At 40.5% G+C, this 27,800-nt stretch overlaps 1 long non-coding RNA gene across 1 annotated transcript; it reads left to right on the forward strand.

Annotated features, from left to right (window-relative positions):
• Nucleotides 1-360: 360 nt before the first annotated feature.
• Nucleotides 361-27,800, forward strand: LOC125412887 (uncharacterized). The gene is made up of 3 exons (XR_007235740.1): nucleotides 361-462; nucleotides 6,450-6,545; nucleotides 27,546-27,800. It is a non-coding gene; the product is annotated as an uncharacterized LOC125412887 (long non-coding RNA).

The following is a 27,800-nucleotide window of genomic DNA, read 5'->3' on the forward strand; positions in this document are numbered from 1 at the left end:
ACACATGCATGCATGCCAGCACATGTTCATAAACACAGCCTAATGAACACATACATACAAGATGGCCAAAAGGAGGAATGGCTGAGCACCAGAACATGCCGGATTCCTAAGGGCAAATATATCTGACTCCGATGTTCAAGCTTCAACGTGGTTGCTAGAATTGACAAACATAGCAATAAAAGCTTGCCATGTGGTGTACACTTTCATTCCTGCAGCCATGAGGCAGAGGAAGGTGGGTCTCCATTATATTGCTGTGCTTCACCATTGGTGTGACAAACGCGTGCCACTGAGTTCTTTTGTCAGGCAGGGCACTTCACAATGGCAAAGATTCTAGAACTGCTGGAGTTATCGGATAATAAACATGTTCAGCAGTGCCGACGGTGAGCCGGTCACCAAGCTCACTTCATCTCCCTGAAAATTCTTGCTGCCCATTTGAGGGGTGGCCATTATTATCTTTTTCAGGTAGGAAAAACTAAGCCTTAAATAAATGGAAACCACCTACCAAATGGTGGATCACTGGGAATCTGCTATTCCTAGATTTAATCCCAGACTTTGAAACTTAAACCTTTTTTTTTTTTTTTTTTTAGTTTTTTTTTGTTGTTTTTTTTTTTGGAAGTAATTTTATTAAATTATAAAAAGTTTCCATTTACGCCCCTCCTCCCAACGCCCTCCCACTCCCCCCCTCCCTCTCCTCCTCCCTCTTTGTCCCCAAGGGCAGTCAGGGTCTCCTGCCCTGTGGGAAGTCCATGTTCCTCCCCCCTCCCTCCAGGTCCAGGAAGGTGAGCATCCAAACAGACTGGATCCCAAAAATCCAGTATATGCAGAAGAAACCAGTCCCAGTGTCATTGTCAATGGCTTCTCAGAAAGACTGCAGGCCAGCCACATTCAGAAAATCCGGCCACATTCAGAGAATCTGGTTGGATCACATGCTCGTTCAGTCACGGTCCATCTGGCCTTGGTAAACTCTCATTAGATCCGACCCCTTGTATCAGTGGGTGATAGTATCCCTCGCAGTCCTTCGTCATTTTCTTCCTCCTTCTGCTCCTCATTTGGATCTTGGGGGGCTCAGTTCGGTGCTCCAACGCGGGCCTCCATCTGTATCGCCATCCAACGCCAGATGAAGGATCTCTCTGGGAAGAACTGCTCCGCAGGGCAACAGGGCTAGCTGGTCTTCCCAGGACTCAGGAGACAAAGGGCCCGCAGCAGCCTGAAACTTAAACCTTAACCTCTGAAATTCCATGATAACATTTTATGAAGTGCAGTACACAACTTCCCCCTGAATTAATTGCATTTTCCTACGAGATTTATCAAGTCATCTGTTCTCCCAGGCATCTCAGAGTAACAGAATCAGAATTTTCTGGAGAAGGGCTGTAGGCGTATCTGGCTGGAGGACTTTTCATGTGGAACACCGTGGTCACCATGGTTAGAACCACAACTCTGTCACTTCCCCCTACTAATTCTTCTTTTTTTTCCTTTTTTTTTTTTTTGAGTGGGGCGATGTTAGAGGAAAAATTTGGGCTTCACTTCACACCCCTAAAGTCGACTCACAACATGGAATGAAACTGTTGTTTTGTAAATTGATGCCGGGCATGCCATGTACTTAGACTACAGAATGAGCAACTCGCACCAGGATTTGTACAGAATTGGAATGCAGAGACTTTTGCTGTTTCCATTTTCGTTTCTTAAAATTTTTTATTGATTTTATTGAGCTATATATTCTTCTCTGCTCTCCTCTCTTCTTCTCCCCTCCCCTTCTACCCTCTCCAATGGTCCTCACACTCCCAATTTACTCAGAAGATCTCGTCTTTTTCTACTTCCCATGTAGATTAGATCCATGTATGTTTCTCTTAGGGTCTTTATTACTGTCTAGGTTCTCTGGGATTGTAAATTATAGGCTTATTTTCTTTGCTTTATGTAAAAAAGCCAATTATGAGTGAGTACATGTTGTATTTGTCTTTCTGAGTATGGGGTACCTCACTCAATATGGTGTTTTCTAGATCCATCCATTTGCCTGCAAATTTCAAGATGTCATTATTTTTTTCTGCTGTGTAGTACTCCATTGTGTAAATGTACCACATTTTTCTTATCTATTCTTTGGTCAAGGGGCATTTAGGTTGTTTCCAGGTTCTGGCTATGACAAACAATGCTGTTATGAACATAGTTGAGCACATGTTCTTGTGGTACGATTGAGCATACTTTGGGTATATATCCAAAAGTGGTATTGCTGGGTCTTGATGAAGGCTGTTTCCTAATTTTCTGAGAAATCACCAAACTGATATTCAAAGGGGCTGTACCAGCTTTCATTCCCACCAGCAATGGAGGAGCGTTCCTTTAACCCCACAACCTCTCCAGCATAAGTTGTCAACAGTGTTTTTGATCTTGGCCATTCTTACGGGTGTCAGATGGAATCTCAGAGTTGTTTGATTTGCATTTCTCTGATGACTAAGGATGTTGAGCATTTCCTTAAGTGTCTTTCATTCATTTTAGATTCCTCTATTGAGAGTTCTCTGTTCTTTTAAATATTAGAAAAATTGCTGACAGGGGAAAATAGCAAGACTGAGAACTTTGTCCTGGAGAATCAGCTCAGAGGTAGAGCATTTCCTTTGCCCTGTGTTTGCCCTTCTACTGTTCAGCAACCTAAGTAAGATGAAACCTCCAAAAGCCAGAGTTTGTCGAGAGGCTGAATAGATTGATCAATAGTTCTTCTTTCCCTATTTCAGGACCCCTACTTGTAGTTATTGTTATCTTCTCTAATATTTTTGCTATAATGATCTCTTAGGTAGGGTACAGTCCTGGTCATTCAGGGGTCCCCACTGAAGAAGGGGCTGTCAGAGTGGAAATTATCATTTCTGACCTACAACAAATAGAACACCATGAAGACACCACATATTTTTCAAAAATTTTCCTAAAATGTACAAAAAGTGTTATCTGTAGGAACAGGCACAAGAGGCTAAAAGACCATTGCACTTCCAGTAGGAGTCCTATATCAGGCATGAAGTCTTTCTACTTCAAATGTGAGCCTGAGTTTATGTTGCTCTGTGCTGCCTCACTTGGAGTCTGAGTGTCCCCCTGTAGCTGTTTTGTCTGCCATGTCGTCCTTCGAAGCAGTAATATAATGAAACGAACCCAGTCCATCTCTTTCCTTGTACTGATTCCAAACACGCATCCTTAATTTGGGTGCACTGTTGAATCTCAGTTTTCAAAACTAGAATCACAAGGGATCACTAATCTTTATTTCCATGATTGTCCTATAAAATAGTGCTAGCACAATTAACCCTTTTCCAATTTTTCAATTTATCAAATTTGTGAATGTCTGCTTGGGACTTACATAAATTAGTCACAAGGACTGACTTCTGCAGGCAGTGTTCTTTTCATGATAAAGAAAACAGACTCTGAGAAGTAAAGATAACTACAGAAATTAAAGGTACAGCTAATGGCCAAGTCGGAACCATAATCTAGGTCGCTTCGCACAAAGGGCTTTCCTCTTCAAGAAAACCCTATGTGGCAAAGCCTTCAAAAATAAATGGGAATTGAAATGGACTTTTTTCTGTACCTTTTTTTTCTGTACTTCATGTTGATCTAGCGTCTCTCCTTCTACGATACCCATGTCTGTCCCAAGCACTCCACAGAAGCAAAACAAAAGACTCCCTGACTCTAAAAGCTGAGAAATTTTTAATACAAAACCTGCTGAAGGGGCTCAGTATTAGTTGGATTTCTTGTCTTCGTGTGTGGCCTGCTGTCACTCCCAAGACCTCCACCATTGTAGAGGTGGAGCAAGGGCTGATGGCTCACTGGAGAATTAAAAGCTGTTATTTTGCCTTTCAAAACAACAGCTGAGCAAGCCAAGCCCATCTCACCACACACACACACACACACACACACACACACACACACACACACACCACCTGCTTAGGGATTAGCCTTCAGGCTCAACCCCACCCACTCAATCGCTTCATCTAAAAGTGTTTCTCTTGCTTTTCCAAAACTCCTATCCTCGTTCTGAAGTCCTAGTGTGCAGATCTCAAAATCCAGGAGACCAACTGACTAAAAGGAGTCCCAATTCAGCAGCCTGGATATGGGGTCAGGGGAACTGTGTTTCTTAATTCATGCCTCTTATCTTGCAAATACATCTACCCAATGTCTTGATACTCCTTGTGTTCATGAAAAGCAAAACACAGCTCAGCCTTCCTCTTCCTCCATAACAATAAGATTCTGCCTGGCCACTTGATGTGTGCCAGGTGGGCACAACAAATCAAATTGGCATCTACCCAGTCTTTGAATTCTTCCTTTGATGTTTCAGCTTAGAACCTATGCTGCTCTTTGGAAAGAAAGACTACATGGCAGTAGCTGTAAAACTATCTGAGTGTCACTTTAATTCTGTTTGCACAGAATATTTCATGGTCTTCAGAGTACACACCAGTTTGTAGTGGGGGTGAGCACATCTCAGGCATGAGGTGACTAACCAAAGGCAGACTGAAGGAACTTCAGACTGAATGAGTTTAAAATAAGTTGAATAGAAGAAAAATCAGTTTTATTTTCCCTTCCTTTGTTTGCCCCTGTGAACTTTTGTTCCATCATGACTGTTCTTCCTTTGGAATCTGGCATCTGCTGTTCAAAACACCCCCTCATGCTCAGACATGTTTACGAACTTTTCTCAGCAAGTTTTGACACTAACTTGCTGGAACAATCTATCAGAAGCTTTGCCTTGTGGGCAAATTTGAACAAATTCACAGCCACTGTCCTAGGTGGGAGGACCCCCTCCAGTGATCGCCGTGTTTGCAGCCAATGTGGTCAACCTCAGCTTTAAAAGAAAAGAAAAAAAGAGTAGAGCTAAGCAGAATCTTAAAACTCTGCTTAGTGCTGATTCCTAGATTTCTTCCCACAAAAAGTGTAGGTTGAAGCTTACATAAGCTCATCCCAGACTTTAGAATTCCCTCTGGAAACATCCAGAAGATGGGCCAGGCCTAAGATAGTCATAATGGAGGCCAAAGGGAAAAAACAGTTGGAAATGATTATAGTAAAGAGGAACAGAAGGGAGTGCTTGGAAAAGAAAACAGGGCAGATTGCATCGTACAAAAATAAGAAAGCCCACCCCTGTTGAATGGCTACAAGGTCTTAGGCCCTCTTCAAACACTTAAAGTGTAGTCTTGTCTTCATCTCCATCTGTGAAGACAGTGTTCTGGCTAGCGATGTACTCCTCCAAAACAGATAGGTGAAAGTCATAACCCCAGCAAACTTCTTAAGAAACAGAAATGGAACGTCTGAGGTGAGGGCAGAGTAGGGTAGATCCAGTCAATATGAACCAATAGCCTTATGAATTTGCATAGTGAGAAATACCGCGATGGGGAGAAGATTATTCACACAGTAACACAAGGCCGACTCCCACTAGCCAAGGAGAAAGGCGTTCACCTGGGACACATTATTCTTTCATAGTCCTCAGAGGAACTGTCCCTGCTGACACCTTATGAGACAGTAAATTTCCGTTCCCTTTGCTGCACAGTTTGTATGTCTTTGGTAGTGAGGCTCAAGAAAATTAGGGAACCAAGGTTCAGACACATTACGAAATCCGTTTGTGTCCAATGATCTTGTGCTTGCACACAAAGCTCCAGGAAAACCCGGGCTGGAATTTACCATGATTCCTTTCAAGAGAACATGGTAACATTATGGTCTTCAAATATTTTGCTAGAGACATCCTATTCACAATGTAGTAAAGTCCATCCACTATGTAAGAGCCAGGGAGAGCTTTCCTAGCTGGACTCAGATGAAGCCTATGTCTCCATTCCCCTTTCCCATGTGTCTGCCCCTCCCTACACTCTCATGGTTAGTGGACATATCCTGGAGAACACTGTTGGCTAAACACAATACACACAAAGAGAAGCTAGGTGAAAAGTAACACAGTACGTACACGAAGCATAGCACAAGAAGACAAGGAACTGCTGCCATGAAACGTCATGGAATTCATAGGAAAAGAGCAGAAATCAAAGGGTGCCATGTTGAACCAAGGTCCAGTCGGTAGAGAGCTTGACACACGAGCATAAAGGGCTGAACTAGTGTCTCCAACACCCACATAAAACCTATGTAGTGTGCACATCTGTAACCTTTGCACAACTGGGGAGGGGAAGGCCTTAGAGGCAAGTGGATTCCCAGAGCTAGGTAGCCAGCTAGTCTAGCTGAATAAATAATCTCTGCATTCAATGAGAAACAGTGTCTAAAAAATAAGGCAAGGAGATGATAGAGGAGGACACTTGAAGTCAATCTCTAGCCTCTGCAAGTACACAAGTATGCATGTACTCCATGCAGATGATTACATGCACACAAAGCATGTATTCACATATCACACACACACACACACACACACACACATACACACACACACACCACATACATATTTAAAGGAGAAAGTATGGTGTCGGTTTTTCAAAAGGTCTTATCTACTATCTAACTGGCAGATCATGGTGGGAAGAGCCTTGTATGATGAGAAATGGGGAACCCAGCAACCATGTGATTGACGAAGGACCAGTTTTTCCTTCCTCGCTAATGTCCTGGTAAGCCCTGCCTGTCTCACCACTAAAGGAGAATAGAGAAATATAGAGAAATGGAATCATAGATGTAAAGAGAACTTTGAAATTTCTTGAACAATATGCCACACCAGGATAAGAATTATTTTCGTACTAAACTACCTTGCATTTTAGAATGTAAAGACAATTGTTAAAATAGACAGAGAAATTGGGGGGGGGGTGCGCACTGAAGTGAAGGCTCCTGAATCCCCAGCCAGACTTTCCAGGAGTCAGGCTGACTGCATTTGGAAGAATATGGAAAAATCAGCCTAGCATGAAATTATGAAATGCAATCGCTAACGGGGTCGTTCTGCATAGGCCTTCGCCTCTGCATTCAGCATTCTCTTTGAAGTCCCTGACCTCTCTCTTGTCACTGAACTGTTCAATAACTACTCTGAACTGAATGGAACATCCCAGCCCGCCCTGCTGATGTAATCAGACAAGGCTCACCCTGCACAGCCAGAGTCTCTGATTAGCATTCGTTTCAGCAAATGGAGTGGGGCCCTAGGGAGTCATTAATGTACCCACGGCCTGCGATCAGACATAAGCCACATAAACCTCAAGAATAAGAATGATCGAGTCATGCCTCATTTTTAACATGCTAGTTCTACTGGAGACTCCTGCAGACTCTTTCATTTTCCGTCTGAAATTCAAAATAAATACTGTGCTATTACCAATTGAAAGAGCATATTTTATATTTAACAAGAGATTTCACAGAATTCCAGAATGATAGAGCTATGGAGACCATGGGGTTCAATCATCGTCTCATTTTGTAGATGGATAAAACAAGAGCAAGAGGGACACTGGCCTGTCAGAGTTCATTCCAAATGCCATGTCAGAGCATGGTTAGAGCTCACACAGATTGCCATCCAATACTGGGTACTGTTATTGATGGCCAAGAGCAAAGACATGTTAGCATTACAGGAATGATGTGGAGGGTAAACAAAGGGGGACTAGTTATTACCAATATATTTTGGGGTCCTTCTCAATAATAAGCACACATGGAATGCCTGATTTTGTAATTCTACGGTGGGCACAAGCATTAGCCAGAGAGAGGAACTTGAGAAATGATTTTAGAATGTACATGTCAAATAGGTACATATGCTAATAGTTGAAGAGAATTACTGACTGGTTTGAGTGCCTGCAATTATTTTTTATAGGTTTTCAAACTTGGTGACTTCCTTTACAATTTCCAAAAAAAAAAAAAAAAATCAGATGGGGAGGGTAGAGATAAAAAAGTGATTCAATTGTTAAGAGCACCGGATTTTCTTCCAAAAGGATCCAGGTTCAATTTCCAGCACCCACATGGCAGCTCCCAACTATCTATATGTCTGTTCCAGAGTATTTGACACCCTCACACAGACCTATATGCAGACAAAACATAGAATAAAAATAAATAAATCATTGGGCTAGAGAGATGGCTCAGTGGTTAAGAACACTAGGTAACCATCCAGAGGACCCTGATTTGATTCCCAACGCCCACATGGAGGCTCACAACCAGTTCCAAGGAATCTGATATTCTCCTCTGTCTCCACAGGAACTGTACATACATGATGCAATACACACATGTACGTAAGATACTCATACACAGGGATTTTTTTAAAAAATCAGATGGACACATCTAAATTGTCATAATTTCTTACTGGATTTTGAAAAAAATAGATCCTTTATATGACCATAGCACTTTTGAAAATACAAACAAAGTTGCAGATTTTTACAAGTTCCTTCAGGAAATTCAGAAATGAAATAACTCCTCACAGTTACTAGCTATGTTACTAGGCAGACACTAAACCAGACTAAATCCCTCTGCTGTGAAAGGGGAGAGGAGTACTCGCCTTGTAGGCCTGTTTTCTAAGTGAATGTATGTATGGAAATTACTCAGATACTAATTCCTAACCTCACCATTAGCATGTTTAAAACAAAAAGAATAAATTCTGAATCAGGTATAAGAAATTGTGATTAGTCACTAAATTCTCTGCCCAGAAAGTCTTCTATTTAAAAGCTTTTATTTTATGTCACTCAATTGTCCTGAATTCTCAAGATTTTATTTCTATATTAACTCTTAGACAATTTCTCCATATGTGGTATACATTCCTTTTTAATTTTAATTAGATATATTTTTTAATTAATGAGTACATTTTTAAACACCTAAGTCATTGTATTTAGGAACTTCTAGCTTTCATTGTGTAGTTTTATATTGATAATCCAAGCTTTTGGTTTTGAGAGGGAATGGCATGTACTTTCATAGCAGATCATAATAGAAGAATCAGTGCAATACCTTGGTGTAGGAGTTCCTTCTATATTTGTGTTGCTTTCATTGGTTAAATAAAGATACTGCCTTGGCCTTTGGATAGGGCAGCCCTCAGGTAGGTGGAGAAGACAGAACAGAATGCTGGGAGGAAGAAGGCAGTGTGGCAGATGCTATGCTTCTCCTGCCCAAACAGACACTGGTTAGATTCATGCAGGTAAGCCACGTCCTTGTGGTGAACACAGATTTAATAGAAATGGGTAAATCAAGATGTGAGAGTTAGCCAATAAGAGGCTAGAGCTAATGAGCCAGGCAGTAATTTAATTCATACAGTTTCTGTGTGGTTATTTCGGGGGTTAAGCTAGCTGGGCAGCGGGCCGCAGCCCGCTTCTCCTTACTACAGTACCTCACATGGCTTTCAAAAGAGTCCTGGGAGTTAATTACAATCCACATTTTGTGACTGAGAAGCTGAGAATAAGAAAATCAAAATGGCAAAAAAATCATCAAGAAGTCTTAAGTGGCCAAACGAAGCCCAGAACTGAATCCAAGTTTCCTGAACTAAAATGCTTATAAAAGTCTCAGCAGAGAGTTTGGGGTGGGCGCAGGGGCAATAAAATAGGGATCAGTTAAGTTTCTAGAAAAATAGAGATACAAATGTGAAAATGATAGTTCAAAATTACCTCTTTTGTAAAATGAACTGGAAATACTTTTAGGTGAAACATCTCATTTTTAAAAACATTTTTCAGTCAAAGCAAAGCATATATCCTAGAGACACCTGCCTCAAACTTTGAGTCGACACCAATAAACTTTTAAGCACATATGCTTTGTTTAGTTTCCTAAATTTATTTCGTGAAATGATACTTATCAAAGTGGACTCTCTTAGAAGTCAAGGGTTAAAGGTTTGTTTTTACTATCTTAACTTATGTAGGGATGTCTCTGTGTGACTATGCAGGCATGACTACTGGTGTCCATAGAATCCAGAAGAAATTATCTGACCTGCCCCTGAAACTGGAGTTACAGGTGGTTGTGAGCTGTCTAACATGGGTGCTGAGAATCAGTTCAACTCTTCTGCAAGAACTGTGTCTGCCCTTAGTCTCTGAGCCATCTGCAGCCCAGAAGTCAAAATTTAAAATGGTGTTTATCACAAGCTTGTGAGACTGGTGGATAGACAGATATTAAAACTCTGGTGTGTTTTAATATATAATTGGGTGTCTGTAAATTAAAAAAAATACATTTGGTTTCTGTTGTTTATTTTTTTTGAGCATAGCACAAGGAACCTTGCATTCACAGATCTCCGGATAAACCAGAAATGTTAAACATACACAATTCTTCCATCCAGAAAGCAAAGAATCAAAAGTGATTGGCAGCCTGGTCATCTGTGTTACCTGTTAGGACAGGCCATATCACCAAGTTCTTACAACCAAGACTGGAGGTAGCTAGTAAATTAAATAACTCTTATGGCCATAGGCTCCCCCAAGCTCCTACAACCAGGACAAGGGGTAACTAATAACCCAAATGACCTCTATGCTATCTATATGGAGAGCAGACCAGATCCTTCCTTAGATCCTTAAACTGCTACAGGTAGCCTCTCTCTAGAACCCATCTTCATGGAGGAAAAGACATGTAACCTGAGTTGAGTTTCATTGTACTTATGCTTCCTCGTGGAATGGGGATTGTATTGCACCCGGAGACTTTTTCCAAACTCTACTGGACTTAAAAACATTGGGAATAAACTGCCTGTTATCAGACTCCCCAAAGTCTGATCCAGATTTGGACCCAGTTTTCATTATCTCTTCACAAGACTTGCTTTCCTGTGTGACACCTGTGGAGAACCCCCACAATTTACTTCTTTCTTTCTTTCTTCCTTCCTTCCTTCCTTCCTTCCTTCCTTCCTTCCTTCCTTCCTTTCTTTCTTTCTTAGGTTACAAGACCAGTTGTGGATCTCCATTACTGTAAAAAGAAGTTTCATTGATGAGGAGTGAGAGTTCCTCTTATCTATGGGCATAAGGCGAAGTACTTATGTACATTGGGAAATCAATCAGGAAAATGGCAACAGCAGGTTCTCCCTTGGGTGATTCCCCCTCTAGCTACTGGTAGTTAGCTAGTTTCCCAGTATCAGACACTAATTCTCTCCTACTGATGGTCCTTGGGTCCAACTAGACCGCTATTAGTTACCTTTAATATAAAAGCACCACTACTGCACAGTTGGAGATATCTTACCTGGCCTGTCATTGTTGTGTTTCTTTGGCCCTGCTTTCCACTGGAGCTTGCACAGTTACTGTGATAGTGAGTCCTCAGGGAGGAGGCTTCCGGTCAGCTACACCTCGACTGTCCAAAGTGCCATGTCAGAAATATGTGTTGTCTTCAGCAATATAGTCTTTCCTTTAAATTCTGAGACTCGACCAAGGACAATGGCAAAAAAACTATATTGTTTGGAGAGTCTCTTGAACTCTGTTGACTAACAATTTGAAGGGATATTTCCTGTGCTTGGTACTGGGGATTTTGTCAGATTGTTTATGGTTCCTGGGGAGAGAGAAGGTAACATTATTGATTTATATGACCAAGTTCCATCTCTCTCTCTCTCTCTCTCTCTCTCTCTCTCTCTCTCTCTCCATCTCTCTCTCTCTCTCAAGAGGGATGAATGGATAGATAGATAGATAGATAGATAGATAGATAGATAGATAGATAGATAGATAGATAGGTAGATAGATAGATAGGTAGATAGATAGATAGACTCTAACATACATATTTTGCATATGTATTTTGGGGGTGTGACTTGAGACAGAGTTTCTCTGTCTAACAGCTCTGGCTGTCCTGGAGCTTGCTTTGTAGACCAGGCTAGCACCAAACTCACAGAGATCCACCTGCCTCTGCCTCCCGAGTGCTGGGATTAAAGGTGTGCTCCACTATGCCAGGCGCTTATGTACTTTAAAGAAAACTTCTAAAAGCCATTGATAAAGAACCTTCATCTGGTGATGGATGGAGATAGAGGCAGAGACCCACATGGGAGCACTGCACTGAGCTCCCAAGGCCCAGATGAAGAGCAGCAGGAGGGAGAACATGAGCAAGGAAGTCAGGACCGCAAGGGATGAGTCCACCTGTAAGGAACGGGCCTTCCTTTGCTCCCTGGCATGCAATACAAGGATTGTTTTGGCAACCAGCTCAAGCTTCCTGCTAAGTTCCGTGCTTGCTCTGCGGTAGGGCTCTGTATCACTTTAAAATGGTAATTTCTCAACCTGCCTGGAAGAAGCTCAGGTACCAATGTCCATCTACCCTGTCTGGCACTGCCTTGCACCCTCGACCACCTGCCGGAGGAGGAGCTCTCACAGGCGCCAGTTTCCCCAGCCCCCTCTGAGTGGGAGGAGTTTCTCTTTACTGGGGCCAAAAGTATTTAAACCTGGAATTTTCCTGAATAAAGTTGACATTTACCCTTTGGGCAAATGATCCGATCTCTATGTGTGTGTCTGTTTAACTCCTAGGATATTGATCCAGTCTCGCGGATCGATACGGGAAGCGCGCCCCATATGGGAGAGTGGGACTTCGCAGATTGGGCAGGACATTCACCCACGGAGACAGTGGGACTGATCTAATGGGAGTTCACCAAGGCCAGCTGGAATGAGACTGAACGAGCGTGTGATCAAATCAGACTCTCTGAATGTGGCTGACAATTAGGGGAGACTGAGAAGCCAATGATAATGACACCGGATTTAGATTCTACTGCATGTACTGACTTTTTGGGAGCCTAATCTGTTTGGATGCACACCTTCCTAGACCTGGATGGAGGGGGAAGGGCCTTGAACTTTCCACAGGGCAGGGCAGCCTGACTTCTCTTAGGACTGGAGAGGGAGGGGGAGAGGGGAGGGGGAGGAGTGGGAGGGAAATGGGAGGATGGGAGGAGGTTGAAATTTTTAATTAATTAATTAATAAAGAAAGAAAGAAAGAAAGAAAGAAAGAAAGAAAGAAAGAAAGAAAGAAAGAAAGAAAACTTCTAAAATCATGTTTTCCTACTGCTTGTTAAAACAACCTTGGTATTATATGTCTATTTTTCCTCCATATCTCTCTATTACCCTTATTCTCCTTTGCCCTCCCAGTTTTTCATCTTGGCTTCATGGCAACAACTGATGCATCTACAGGCCACCCGTATATGTAAGACTCAAGACAGATGGTAAGAGCCAAATGTCCAGAACACCTGCTGCTGGACAGTGTCTTTGAGATATAACAGGGAAGGTGCATCATTGTGGTTACCTACGTAAGAGCTGAATAATGACAACACCAGCTGATACGCCACCATGGATGGGGGTATTTCACAAGGTCTTCCACCTACATGAAGAGCTGCAGGCGACAAAGGCTTCTGAGAGAAAGAGAATGGTTTTCTCCAGGACGAGGTCTCTGATGGATTAGCCAACCCTAAGTGGCCAGTCCTAAACACAGCTACAGATGAACAACACTGAATGGTTTCAGTTAGCCATGTGGTGTGTGAGTGTGTGTGTGTGTGTGTGTGTGTGTGTGTGTGTGAAATAATAAAGAAGGTATCATAAATTTGAGAGGAAATGGGGGAACACAAGAAGGGGAAAAGTAGAAGGATCAATAGAAATTGTGTAACTAAAGAATTCATGTATGATTTTTTTTCCAAAGCAAAAAGGCAAGGAGGAATTTTAGTATTTTTATCACAGTGAAATGATAACGTGTTAGTAGAGATAGTCTGAACCTCATTTAAACAATAACATGTAAATTTTTTTATATCTGTTAAACTTTTATAAATTTTTTGCCTTTTCCTATAATAAATCAAGTTAATTTATTGTAAGATCAAAAACCACACTCTAATATCTAACAGGAGATTTAAATTTGCATAGCTGAAAGAGAAATATTAATTCCTCCTTCCCTTCCTCGTCATCAGAAGCTGTCTATTTTCACGACTTCCTGAGCTCAGCAAATGCCGTGTGCACAAATGCTGCACTTAAACAGACTTCCGGGCATTCTACTTGACTCTTCTACCTCATGTCCTATGAGCAGTACAGCCAACAGCTCTTGTGTCTCCTCCTTTAAGATTAAGCCCACAATGTGCTACATGGCACTGCCGTACCCTAACTCAGTTCCTAAACCCACAGCGCTCCACATGTCATGGCTAGGAGTTCTTGTTACTCTTTGATAGTGGCATCCTGAGTAGTTTTCCATACCTCAACTTTACCTTCATAGCCTATCCATCTTTTGTAGCCCAGTCAGCATGATCTTAAAGAGCAAGACCACACACAGCCCAGCAGAATCAACATTCAGGTTGTTTCTCCCTCTACTGCCCTGGAATGACCAGACTCATCTTCCATTGGCCTCTTCAAAGCACCCAGCTCATTTCTTTGCTATGCTTGCTGTGTCTACTCCTTCCTGGAATACTCTACTGCTCTAAATTGTATCACAATCATAAGGCATGAAAGGAAGGCTCTGTCAAATACGGCAATTGAATTCCTGTGTCTGAAGTTGTTTCCTCATTGATAATATAGAGACAAAGAACAGCTGTAACAGTGTAACATGGTAACATGTAGTAACATGGTAACATGGTAACATGACAGTGTAGTGATAACAGCATGGCTCAGCGGAGGACCTGACTGGGGTATGGAGGGAACGAAGAAATCACAAACACATGGACACACAGACACAGCGAAAGCTTAAATCAGGTGCCCTGGGCTCTATATGGAAAAGCTGAGGCGTATGCATTGAACAGGGAGGAAGGGCTATTACATACAGCTAAACAAGGAAGCAGGGTTCTTACACACTGAAAAAACAAACCAAATGTTTGTTTCACTCATTAAAGTAGGGATCACCTTAGCAGAGCGGCTTCAGGCAGTAAACATCTGAGGGGGAAAAGTCAAGGTAGATGTCTTCTGTGCACACTGTCAACATTTGCAGTCGAAACAGAGAAAGACTTTGCGATCCCTCTAAAACTAACCCTGGGGAGAAGTCTTTGCCATTCCCGTGAATGGGTCTGAGGCATTGTGTCTCTGACATGGTTCTGCCAAGGTCAACAATAACACACATCCGTTCAGGACTTCACTCCCTCCCTACACAGTAAGACTTAAACGCACTAATAAAATTAGAAATCCAACTGTAAGGGAAAACCTGATGATAGGGTATTTGCCTAGCATGTGCAAAACACGTTCTCTCTCTCTCTCTCTCCCCATCTCTCTCTCTCTCTGTCTCTCTCTCTTTCTTTCTCTCTCTCTCTCACACACACACACTTACATGAGCACAGCCTTAATACAGAGTAAACATCTACAGAAAGTGTCAACCAAACTCCTTAGTCCACAAAAATATTGCTGTCTTACAGAGGTTTTCAGTGGCCATTCTATAGGAATATTGCCTCTGTCTCTTTCTCCTTTCTCTGTTGTTTTTGAAGAAGAGATCAGCACAGTTGACATGCTTCTGTTTTATTGTTCTGCATGTTGATAGACCATCTCTCCTTCGTACAAGGTCAGCTCTAAGGGACCCGGGGTTTCCATTTTGATCACCAGAAACACAGAACATGCACTGCTCCATATTCTTATAAAAATAGAAAGGGAACAAAAAAGGAGATGGGAGATCTTAAGGAAAGAAGGAACAAGAAAACGAAAAGTCACAGAATGTGTAGGATGAGGGACAGAAAGGAGGGACACTGGAGTTTGGAGGAAGGAGAGCAGCAGGATGGCTGAGGGGAGGTAGAGGAGACAGAAGGGGCAGGGAGGTAGAAGAGACAGGAAACAGGAAGGGAAGGAAGATGGAAGAGACAGACTGGGGTGGGGGTTGGGTAAGAACAAAGAGCAATGACCTGTATGTATGCAGACGCCAGAATGAAACCCATTACTTTGTACGCTAACTTTAAAAATTAACTTAAGCAAAGTGCCTGCTCCACGATGGAAACTCAGCAAATATTTATTTTGCACGAATACAGTGCAGGCGCTCAGAAGGTGCTCAGTGGGAATTTGCTCAAATGCATGGTATTAACATATTTTACAGAGTGCTTATCCACTTGCAGAAGCGGCTTAGACCTTGAGAACTCAGGACAGCCTGTCCCCTGTCCCCTGAGAGAGTACAATGGTGCTATTCTATTCGGATTTTATCCTTCTTCGCATAGGCTTGTCTGGAATAAAAATAATAATAAAAAAATTAGGTTTTACACATTTTAGACATGATTGCCCCTGAATGTTCCCTGCTTTGAAGAAATTCACTTTTTTTTTCCCTCAGGCTTTCTTATGTTTTGGTTTGAAGACTCCAATCCCTTAAAATCCTCAAATGTAACAGCGGAGTAATCATTATGTGAAAAGTCTTGCTCATTCCCGGGCACAACTACTATGACTAAGAAGTGACTCTTGTGCATTCAGAATGGCTAGCTACTGCAGCAGTTTCTCACACAGCTGTAATGAGCACAATCTCCTTGGGACTACAGAGGAACGAACTTGGTGAACTGCTCTTTTGACAGAGGACAAATGGGGCTCACAGAGGGGACTAGTAACAAACAGTCAGGACCAGAGACAGATTTATGATCTCTGTAGAACATTCTCCACTCTCTGTTTCTTCTTTCAAGTCAGCAGTTCTCAACCTTCCTAACACCGCGACCCTTTAATACAGTTCCTCATGATGTGGTGCCCCCAACCATAACATTATTTCATTGCTGCCTCATAATGATAATTTTGGTACTCTTGTGAATCATAATGTAAATATCTGTGTTCTCTGGTCGTCTTAGGCAACCCCTGTGAAAGGGTTGTGTGACCCTGAATGGAGTTGTTGTGAACCACAGGTTGAAAACCATTGCTTTACGTAATTTCTCTCTTTCTATTTTTCCTTTTTATTACTCCAGTTTGTATTATGAAAAGTTTGAAGCAAGAAGAAAAGATAAAAGAGTGTAACAAAGAGTCACATCTACATCTCGATTGAATTCTCATTAATATTTTGCTATATTTGCTTAACCTGTTTCTGACTCGAGTAATTTAAAATAAATTTCAGACAGAATGGTATCGTATTCCCTCCACAAATTTCTATAAACCAAGTATAATTTGCTATGCAATCCCAGTACATCCCCACTGCTCAGATCACTAAGAACAGCTCCTCACTACCATCTAATACTCACAGCATCGTCCAAGTCCCCTTGTTGCCATAAACATGTTACTTATAGTTGGCTTACACACTTTAAATATAAAATTGAGATCTAATTGAAGACCTCATGTTGCTTCTTATTCATGTCTTTTAAAGTTAAGCAAAAATGTCCTTTCTTTCAATGTCATACCATCTTTGTGTCATTTTTTGTTTGTTTTCATGACAGTGATTCATTCCAGAGACAGATCAGTTATGCTATTAAGTGTCTGCCTTCTGGCTTAGTCAAAATTCTTTCCTGTGGATGCTTGATTTTTTTCTTTTGCCTTGCATGCTTCTTATAAATTGAATTTATACCTAAAGGCTTGAGTAACTTACTATCATAGTGCCTCTATATTTGAAAACCAAAATTTGCAACTATTTCTTTCTTATGAAATGCTGGCTTTGAGAGGTTAGCAATGGATTTAAGGAAGACAAAGTTTTTATAGATCATGGGCAGGGAGTTTCAAAATGGAGTGGGCACAATAGGTGGGATTACACGAGCAGAACATACGCATGATAAGTAAGCCCTAATGACCACCTGAAACAAAGATGTGGTTACAAGGTAGGCATAACAACAGATAGTCATAACAAGGAGGTTGTAGGTGGTCATACAACTTTTTTAAAGAAAAGTAGGGCTGCAAGATGGCTATAAACAACTTTATGAAATGAAGACATGATTACCATTCCTAGAACAGGCAGTACAGAATCACTTGTAGTTAAGGTTACAGGTGGGGCATTGCCCAATCCTTGAGAAACAGAGGTTTAATCATAAACAGGAAGGAATCTAATTTGTCATTACTATAGCATGGCTTTTAAGGCTAAGATGGAGGCATGTTGGTTCTTCAGAATAAATCTCTATAAAGTAATTGAAGATTTGAGGGAGGTTCATGAGGCAGCAAGGAAGACAGAGGAAAGTCTATCAGATGGAGCAGGGTGATGGGGCTATCTCAACTAAGCCCCCAGCTCTCTGGGAACTGCTATTGGACCATGGACTTGAGAACTACAGTCTGGACAGGATCCCAAAATGGATTTAAGAAACACAGAAAGTATGAAATATAAGCAAGGATATTAATTTTATAATGTATTATGAGAACAAAACTACTAAAGCAATTGGAATGTTGCCACTGAAAAGACTAACATATTTCCCCCACAGGCTTGTGGTTTCCAAGCCTGTTTGTGGGGAAGAGTCATCTGAGACTCACAAAAATACCACCCTTGGAGATTCTAGCTTAATTGCTCTTGGGTGGGGTTTGGGGATTGGTAGTTTTGAAGAGTTCCCCAGACGGTTCAACTATGCTGCTGGTGCAGAACAACAGTACCAAGATATTTCTACAGCAGAAGCCAATTTGTCATCAGAGATTTGTTTTGTGAAAATGAGACTGGAACATAGGATCTAGACGATATGAATGAGGTACAGTAAAAGAGTTTGTGTCAATCGGTGATGTCAGACACCCGTGTGCATGAGGTCGGTGAGGTGTGTTGGCTTTAAAAATTCTTTTAGTAAATTTCCTGGTTTCCTCTCAGTTCTTGCTTCCTCATTACTATGAAATCCTGATTAAAGTGCTTTTGGCTAAACCTTTTAGCTGCTGCTTTGACACTGAACAACAAAGGCTGCCACTCTGCTGAGCAGTGGGCCTCATACTCAGTAACATCAGCTTCTCTGGGACATGCTGGCTGGGAGACCGGAAAGACCAGTATTCTGAAACCTCAGTTGCCTCAGAAGGCGCTGCATGGCTTGTTAAAAGATTGCTAAATCTTGTCCTATAAAAGGTTTTGATTCTGTAGATTTGGGGTGGAGCCCCACAGCAAGAGGCAAGCCAGCCTACCAAGGGATGGTTGGAAGTATCTCAAGACATCTGCCATTATCAGGCTGGAGGTGGCATCAGTTCCAGTGTCTATGGTCAAAGGTCCAGGATGCTGCTAACCATCCACACTGGTAAAGTTAATGTTATCAGATTCAACAGGAAAAACAACAACAAAATAAAAAATACGATATTCAGCTAAATTTGAATTTCAGATCAATGATGAACAACTTTTCTCTTTAAACAAGTACCAAAGATTTCACGGGACACAATAATATTAAAAAGTTACCTACCAGACATGCAGCAGCTGAGTCATAGAGAAGTTCCCCAGCTCTTCTGAAACTCAAAGTTCAAACTCTTATAGTTTTGGTTGTGAGCCTAGCCTTTAAAGACTGAGACATCCCTCCAGGCCCAAAGTTCAAACACTGCACAACAAATAAAGGGTATATTTTTAAAGAAAAAAGTTATCTTCTGTCTGAATTTAACCTTACCTCCCCACTACTCTTAAATTACTGTGCTCTCTTAATTTATCCAGTTTTTAATTTTTAAAAGATTTATATCTATTATTTTTAAGAATATGTGTTAGGTTACAAAACAAACCCCCAAAATATCAGTGTTGTTGATAATGTTTTAAGATGGCAGCCTCTCTTTTCATTAACTGCTGCTATATAAGCATATATGTATATACATAGATATTTCTAAATATAACATACTTGGTATGCATACTTTTTTCCTTTGTTTTAATTTTATGTGTATATGTATTCGTCTGCATCTATGTCTGTGTATCACATGCTTGCTGTGCTTGCAGAGACTAGTAGAGGGTGTTTGATCCTCTGAGACTGTGAACCGTCATCTGGGTGGTGGGAATCGAACTCAGGTCTTCTGGAAGAATAGCCAGTACTCTGAACACTGAGTCCTTTCTCCAGCTTCCATATAATATGTTTTCACAATATTCATGTCCCACTCCTCCCAAGTTCCTCCCAGATCCCCCTCTACAAACCCTGGTGTAGGAGGTCCTTCTGTATTTGTGTTGCTTTCATTGGTTATTAAAGAAACTGCCTTGGCCTAGTTGATAGGGCAGAACTCAGGTAGTCGGGGAAGACAGAACAGAATTTTGGGAGGAAGAAAGCAGAGATAGGCAGACACCATGGTTATCCTGCCCAAGACAGACGCTGGTTAGACTCATGCCGGTAAGCCACAGTCAAGTGGCGATACATATTAATGGAGATGGGTTAAATTAATATGTAGAGTTAGCCAATAATGGGCTAGAGAAAATGGGCCAGGCAATATTTAAGTGAATACAATTTCTGTGTGATTATTTCAGGTATAAGCTAGCCGGGTGTGACGAAAAGCAGACCCGCTCTCCTTACAACTAAACCCAATCCCTTCCCAAAATCATAGCCTTCTCCCTTTTACTCTGTAGTTCACCTATTTGTGCTGTGCTTAAATTCGTGGTTGTGGGACTCTCCACTGGAGTGGGGTCAATCTTCCACAATCCATGCTGTTAAAGAAAAGCAACTTCCCTTCCTCAAGAAGTATCAACTGCCAATAGCTCTTCATCTAGAGATGGGGTTCTCATGTGCCCCTTCCCCTTCCATGCTGAAATGGTGACAGGTTTGGTCTCATGCAGGTCGTGTGCAGGCAATCAGAGCTACTGTGAGTTCTTGAGAGCAGCAGTCTTGTCATACCCAGAAGATTCTGCTTTCTCTGCTCTTCTCTCACCTCTGGCTTTCTCAATCTTTCTGCCCCTATTTCTACCTATGGTCATTAAACTCTAAAGGTCGGAAGTGTGGTAGTCTTCCCATTTGAGGCTGAACACTTCCACAGACATGTTTTCTCTGCACTATGACCGGTTATGAGTTTCTGCATTCGCTGCAATGGCAATAGTTTGTATTATTTTGGGAATCTTCAAGACTCCTCCAATCAACAACCTGGCATATGAAAGGAACATTATCCACTGTGTAGGGTAACACCAATTGAACTCTTTTACATGAATACCACTCTCTATCTCTCTATATATCTCTCTCTTTCTCTTTCTTACACACACACACACACACACACACACACACAGAGAGAGAGAGAGAGAGAGAGAGAGAGAGAGAGAGAGAGAGAGAGAGAGGAACCTTATTTAATAGTAGGTTTCTATATGGCCAGTACAAATATCCTTGGTATTTGTTATTCTTACTCCTCCACCACCATCTTTCTCCCCATTTAAGCCTTCCGCTGTATTAACTCCACTTTCCCCTTTAAATTGCATATTTTTTTAAAGAAGATACAGATAAAGAGGAAAATAAGCAACCAAAATCCATTATATTATTTTAAAGGCATAAATAAATACCACATTCATAAAAAAGATGTAATGCCATAAAATGTGCCAAAAACAATAATGAAGAATTTTTGGAAATTAAATCAGGACAGATTAGTGTATTTCTCACCTCTCATCAGAGAAGCTTATCTATACAACAGATGAATATTAACACAACTGGTCAAGGTGTGGAGAATATGAAACTTCAGAATATTCATTGTATACTGAGACATCCGCATCACATCTCTCCCTTCCGAGGCTCAGAAATCGTTAAAGAAAAAGTGAGTAGAAGGTTCTAAAAAACAGAGGCAGTGGATGACTGCACGGAATCAGTATTTTCTAGACATAGCAGAAGGCAGCTTTGCAAACGAGCTCACAGCAGCAGCTGCAATATAATTCACAAAACCTGTGCAAGCTCGAGTCAGAACATAATTCCACCATGGAGAGCGAGGAAGGCGTGTGGTACAACTTCTCGATGAGGAGCTATTGACAGCTGATAGATAGATAGTCAGTTTTCATTATGGGTGTGGCCCTCAGTAGGTTGATCACGCTCCAGTACAAAGTCACATAGTCGAGATTACACAGACAACACAAATTGAACTCAATGGGTCTCAGAGGGGAGAAAATAAAACCAGAGTACATTAACTTGCATGAAAAGGGAAGAGGGCATGGATCTGGGAGGAGATGAAGGAGAGGAAGAATATGTAAAAATACATGGTACAAGTTTTTCAAAGAAATGAACAAAATCAACATAAAGATAAAAAGCATTAGAAGATTAAAGTGGGAAACTTTCAAGATTATGGTGAAAAACACAAAGATGTGGAAAGTGTCCTATAGGAATAACATAAAACCTGTGAGTTTCTAAAATCCACAAGAAACTTATATCTGCTCCAGTTGGCAAAGAATACAGAGAAGAAGGTAATGTTCAGAAATAATAGAAGAAAACTTATTCCTAAAAATAAAAGACATAAGATTCCAAATTAAAATACACTCCTGAGTCCCTAGCACTGTGGACCAAAGGCACACATGGAAAACAAAGGGTTTAGCAATACAATTAAGGGTGAAGATGATATTGACTTTCCTGATAGCAATTTTAGAGGAACAGAGAAATATGTCTAATATATATGAGAATTTTCCCAATCCAGAGTTTTAGACCCAGACAAGCTAGTCATTAAGTCGTAGGAAAGAAAAAAAACCTCTTTTCAGAGATGCCAAGACTTAAATTTCTTCACAAACAGGAGTGTATCCTAGAAAGTTAAAGGCTGAAGACAGAAAAACGGGTGTTGCCAGAGAAGAAACCTGTAAGGAACACGAGACTGGCGGTTACAAGAATGTCTCAGTGCAAAAGCAGCTCCTGGAATGCGGACAGTTGCTTACTATAGAGCTCCAGGGTTCCTGCTCAAAGACATGAAAGCAGTACTCTTCCTAGGACATTCGACAAGAGAAAGAAAAATATTCAGTACTTAAACAGTGCTAAATTAGTGACTGGTACATTAAAAACAAATACTATGTCCTTTAAGGAAAAAAAAAACAAATTGTTAAATCCAAGGGAAAGTAGCAAATTGTATCAGAAAGGAGTAAGAAATCATAACATATACTAATGCGTGTGTTGTGGGGAGGCCACTTGGCCATTCCAGATGCTTGGCAGCTCAGACCCAAAATAACGACACAGAAACTGTATTATTTAAATCACTGCTAGGCCCATTAGCTCTAGCTTCTTATTGGCTAGCTCATACATAGTAATTTAACCTATTTCTAGTAATCTGTGTATCGCCACGTGACTATGGCTTACCGTGTACAGTTCTATCTGGCTCCAACGGGGCTACATGGCTTCTCTCCAACTCCTCCTTCCTTCTTCCAGCATTCAGTTTAGCTTTCCCCACCTACCTCTATTTCCTGCACAGGGCCAAGACAGTTTCTTTATTAACCAATGGTATTCACAGCATACAAAGGGGGGAATCCCACATCATGCATGCAGTTGTGGCAGTGTGAAAGCTGAATGCTGGTATAGACATGGCTGTGATGTACTCACTGTAGGTAAGTGGAGAGATGAAGCATATGGAGAGTGTGTGTGTGTGTGTGTGTGTGTGTGTGTGTGTGTGTGTGTTGGGAGGTCAATAAAGATCAGGGCAGTCCTCGTCTTCCTGAGCCCAGGATCACTAAATCTCTATGCTAATGAGATATCCCTAATGTAAAGTTTTATGTATCTCGTAGAAGAATAGGAAGAAAACATGATTAATCAACCTAGAATATCAAATGATTATCCCACCTGACAGTGTGTAATAGGGGAGAGAAAAGAAGGGCCAGTGTTTCCTGATGGGCCAAATCTCACTATTGTAGTCCCCAAACTAGATTCTGCCTCCACATAAAAATATGTATAGTTAAGATTTTAAAGAAAGAAAACGCATTTGAACTCATAGTTAATGGATACTGTGACCAGTGATGTTACTAAGGTGACATGTCAGACAATGGTACGTCCACTTACTGAAGGTCCCAAATATCACTGGATATGTCATAAGGGAAGAATGAGAGTTCTACACTTAAGGAATAGTCATGTTCGAATTCATTTATTCATTTTAACACATTGACAAGTAAGTTAGATTAATAGGGTGTGTGGATTATACTAATCATTTGTGGTTTAAGCAGTTCTCACAAAATTGCCAAGAGACTATAGGAAATGTTTTTTGATGAAAATGCCATAATGATCAGCTCTGGGATGATCTTTTTTATGTTTTCCCCTTCTGGTATAAAGAATAGAATGACAGACTCTGCAGTGGATGGCATCGTACAATTGATTTGAAAGCGTGCCAACATGTTAAAACCATAACACAAGTTCTTTAGCAACCACCTTATGATTAAAGAAGTAGTGACTGTAGATGACCAAAAAATAGATATTCTGATGGGGCAACAGTATACCCTCCACCTTCAAATAAGTCTTCTTAGCATATTGACTATTTATGGCTAATTATTTTAGGAGAGTGGAGTTATGTAACACCTTTGAGAACAGTAGCTAGTGTATGAGATGCTGGTTGAATACACATCTTCATTTGTCAGTGGCCTGTTCACCAGGAAGAGATGACGACTCCAAGTCATGCTTACCTGCAAAGGAGGCACAATGTCCAGTCTAGAGGTGAAGGGAGCAGGTGAAAAACACCTTGGTCCAAGTACTGCCATTGTGACTTCAGACTCCATTTTACCTGCAGGATGAAATAAAGTTCAAGTTTGCAAGTCCTAGGGGAGCTGAAAACTTTCCAAATGGCTGATCAACCTTCTCCCTAAACCATAGAAATAATTGTTATGTATCTTTAGTTTTTCAAAAAAACACTGTGGTTGTGGCTGATCCTAACAACAGAAGGAATAAATGAATCTGATTGATTGGATGAAAGGCTTGCATTGAATATCAATTGCCAACGATGGAACACTCAAGGAAGCCCCTAATCCCTAAACCCTGATTGGTAAATTGTAAGAGAGGAATCACTTTTTGGGGGGTCCAGTGAGATGGCTCAACCAGTGAATGTCCCTACTGTCAAGCACAGAGACCTTAGTTAGATGAGTAGGATCCCCATGGTAGAAAAAAAACTGACTCCTGCAACTTGTCCTCTGATTAGCACGTCCACAATAGATAAATAAGTGTAAACATCTTATTTCTGCTTACTTTTCCTGGATGCTTCTCTTTCAACTGCTCATCTCTGGAACCCTTCTTCATCCATCTGAAGACTTTAATTAAGCCATATAATTTACTCATTTCCTTAGGTGTTTCATATATATATATATATATATATATATATATATATATATATATATAGTTTAACTTCTGTACATCTTTTTCTTATCATCAGGTCATCCAAATAAGAACTATGAATGAGAAGAGAAAGGCATTTTCTTCTCTTATAAGATCTAATCAGAATTAACAAGCAAATGTGCTGAAAAAAAATTGTAATTCTCACTTAGAATTCTGTTTGGTTAATGCTTAAATTGATGTTTAAATCACTCTGTCCCGCTGTTTTCAGCAGGAGATTTTGCCAGATGTGCAGAACACATCTTGCCTTCCGAACTAATAAGAGTAAGGAGTCATTACGTCTTGAAAAAAAATAAACACTGAATGCACAGAAAACAAGCATATTTTGCAGTCTTTCTTTCATGACTGATCAAATGGTGCTATTAACCCTAAGTTTGTACTTACAATGTTTCCTTCTATTCGGTAATAGAGACTGCTGTTTCATTCTCAGCACGGTCATACAGAAGTACTCTAAACATTCTCACTGCACATGCAGCCCATAAAGCTGTAGATTTCTAACATAGTTATCTTGACAACCTGCTCTGGTCTCAAATTTTTCCCATATATGACAATGAATATGTGTCTGTTTCCTGATGCTAAGGATGTATTCCTATGTTTCATCTCAGTGACACCAAATAGAATTAAGGGTGTTGCTCAAACTTTAGGTATCAATTAATGCAAACAGCTTATCACATAGGTGCTTGCTCTTCACTGGAAATATTCTGCCTTTCTGAAAATGGCTTGCATCAAGTGATGTGGAGTTACCACTTAAAGGACCTTCCTCTACTCTCATCCCTGCACAGGCCAACTTTGCCCCTAATGGATACTACTCTGGGGCAAGGAGCTCAGAACTATTCATTAACCCACGTACCCAGAGAAGGTGCCTAAGAGTTATGGTTGATTCCATAGTTGGGGCAGCAATTAGAAGACTGGGGTAGGTGATGAGCCTGAATGAACTTGCCAGGCTTTAAGTGAAGGATGAAAGGAGGCAAAGAGAGAGAGGAGGGAGAAATGCTGAGACATGCTGCTTGTCACAAACATGAAGAGGATTCCAATAGCCAAATATGAGACACCTTTGACCACCAAAACATTTAAATAAAATCATAAACTATAAAACACCTAAATTACTCAAATATTATTAATTAATAGCTTGGAAATAAATTAAAACATCATATACCTAAATTAAACAGACCCCAAATCGGTATGACTTAATGAACTTGTGAACAATTAGAATTGGCATCTGAATTGGAAGCAGTGTAGTTTCGCATCAACTTTGACCCTTTCTGAATCGAATATATCTGTTGTATTTATCCACTGCCAAGGCAAAAATAATCCATGAAAGAATTAGAACTAGAAAATCAATTAGTTTTATGGCCTCCTCCATGACTCATATACATTACCTGTACCCAGTCCTTCCGCATCCCTTTATATTTAGCTTTCTGTGGTTCTCTTTTCCGCATATGGCACAGTAGTCATGTGTACATTTGTTTACATATACTATTGGCTAGATTCCACATCAGAGAGACAACATGTAGTTCACTTCTATATGAGATTGTATGAACTTGATTAAAATTGCACATTCTAAGTCCATTCATTTTCCTCCAAACTCTTTAACTTCATTCTTCTTTAGAGCTAAATAATATTCCATTAAATATATATTTATATGTAAGTGTGTTTATATATACTGAATTTTCAGAACTCTATTAATGGACAGCAAGGTTAGTTTCTACATATAGAAAATATAGAAATTTAAAAGATAAACAAAGGATGTCTAGTCATAAAAATACATATCATATGTTAAATTATATATATTACTAAATTCTCTGTCAAATGTTAACCTTGACTTGTTATTTACAAGAAGAGGTCCAGTTTTTCTTTCACTAAGTCATTCACATTGTTTTTTTTAACTTTATTGCACAGATACTGTTGTTATATCTATGAAGAGTAATAAGTATTCAGAGATTTGAAAGCAAACCCTAATTCTGTAAATGGCAATCTGCATGGTTTAGAAAAGTTTTCTAAACTATTTAAAACTTTGTTTCTTATTATTAAAACACAAACAGACTTCAATGTTTGTGTGGCATTGTCTGTGGCAGAAGGTAATGTTCTCATCTGTTGTTAATTCAAGATTTGCATGCATTCACCTTTTCACAATTCTGGGGCAGGATATACCTTGAAATTGGTGACATTTTGTTTTACTAAAATATGGTTTTGCCTGGTGGTGGTGGTGCATGCCTTTAATCCCAGGACTAAGGAGGCAGAAGCAGGTGAATCTCTGTGAGTTTGAAGCCAGCCTGGTCTACAAGAGCTGGTTCCAGGTCAGACTTCAAAGAAACTCTGTCTCGAAAAACCAATATATATATATATATGTATATATATATATATATATATATATATACAGAGACAGATAGATAGATAGATAGATGTATAAATGTGATTATCTCACAGTGCATTGATGAAACAACATATTAAGCATATTTTCTCTATTCATGAAACAAATTAGAATTACATAAAGCAACGAATGTAAATCTCTGAAAGTAAGACTTTCCATGAACTGTTTTTTTGATATCACTCTAACTGCATTTTTAATGCCTCTAGGTGTATATAAATGAATTGCTGAATTGCACTGAATCTGGAAGATGACAAATGAAGCAGTAGAGAGACAGTTCTCCCTTGCACAGGCACCGTCCTGCCCTCCACATGTGCTAGGACACTCAATCCTTCATGCCTCACTGATCCCAATGTCCTTCTCCAGGTAGGCAGCAGTGGAAGAAGAAGAAGGCTAAAGAAGCTGAGGACTGCCCAAGGTCAGCCAGCAAGTGCAGAGCTGCACTCTCAGAAACTGAGACCGGGGAACACTCCTGCCTAAGATTTACTCCCCCATGTGGTCAAAAATGCTTTTAAGCCTCTCTAGATGGAACCTCCCCAACTCATGATAGCCTGAATCTGTAGCCCACAATGAACTGTTAGAAAAGTCTATCAATTTGTGCTTTCTGTCTTTTAAATTTGT

Source organism: Myodes glareolus, chromosome 2 (genome assembly GCF_982192425.1).
Source record: "Myodes glareolus chromosome 2, mMyoGla1.1, whole genome shotgun sequence".
In the NCBI taxonomy this organism is placed as follows: Eukaryota; Metazoa; Chordata; class Mammalia; order Rodentia; family Cricetidae; genus Myodes; species Myodes glareolus.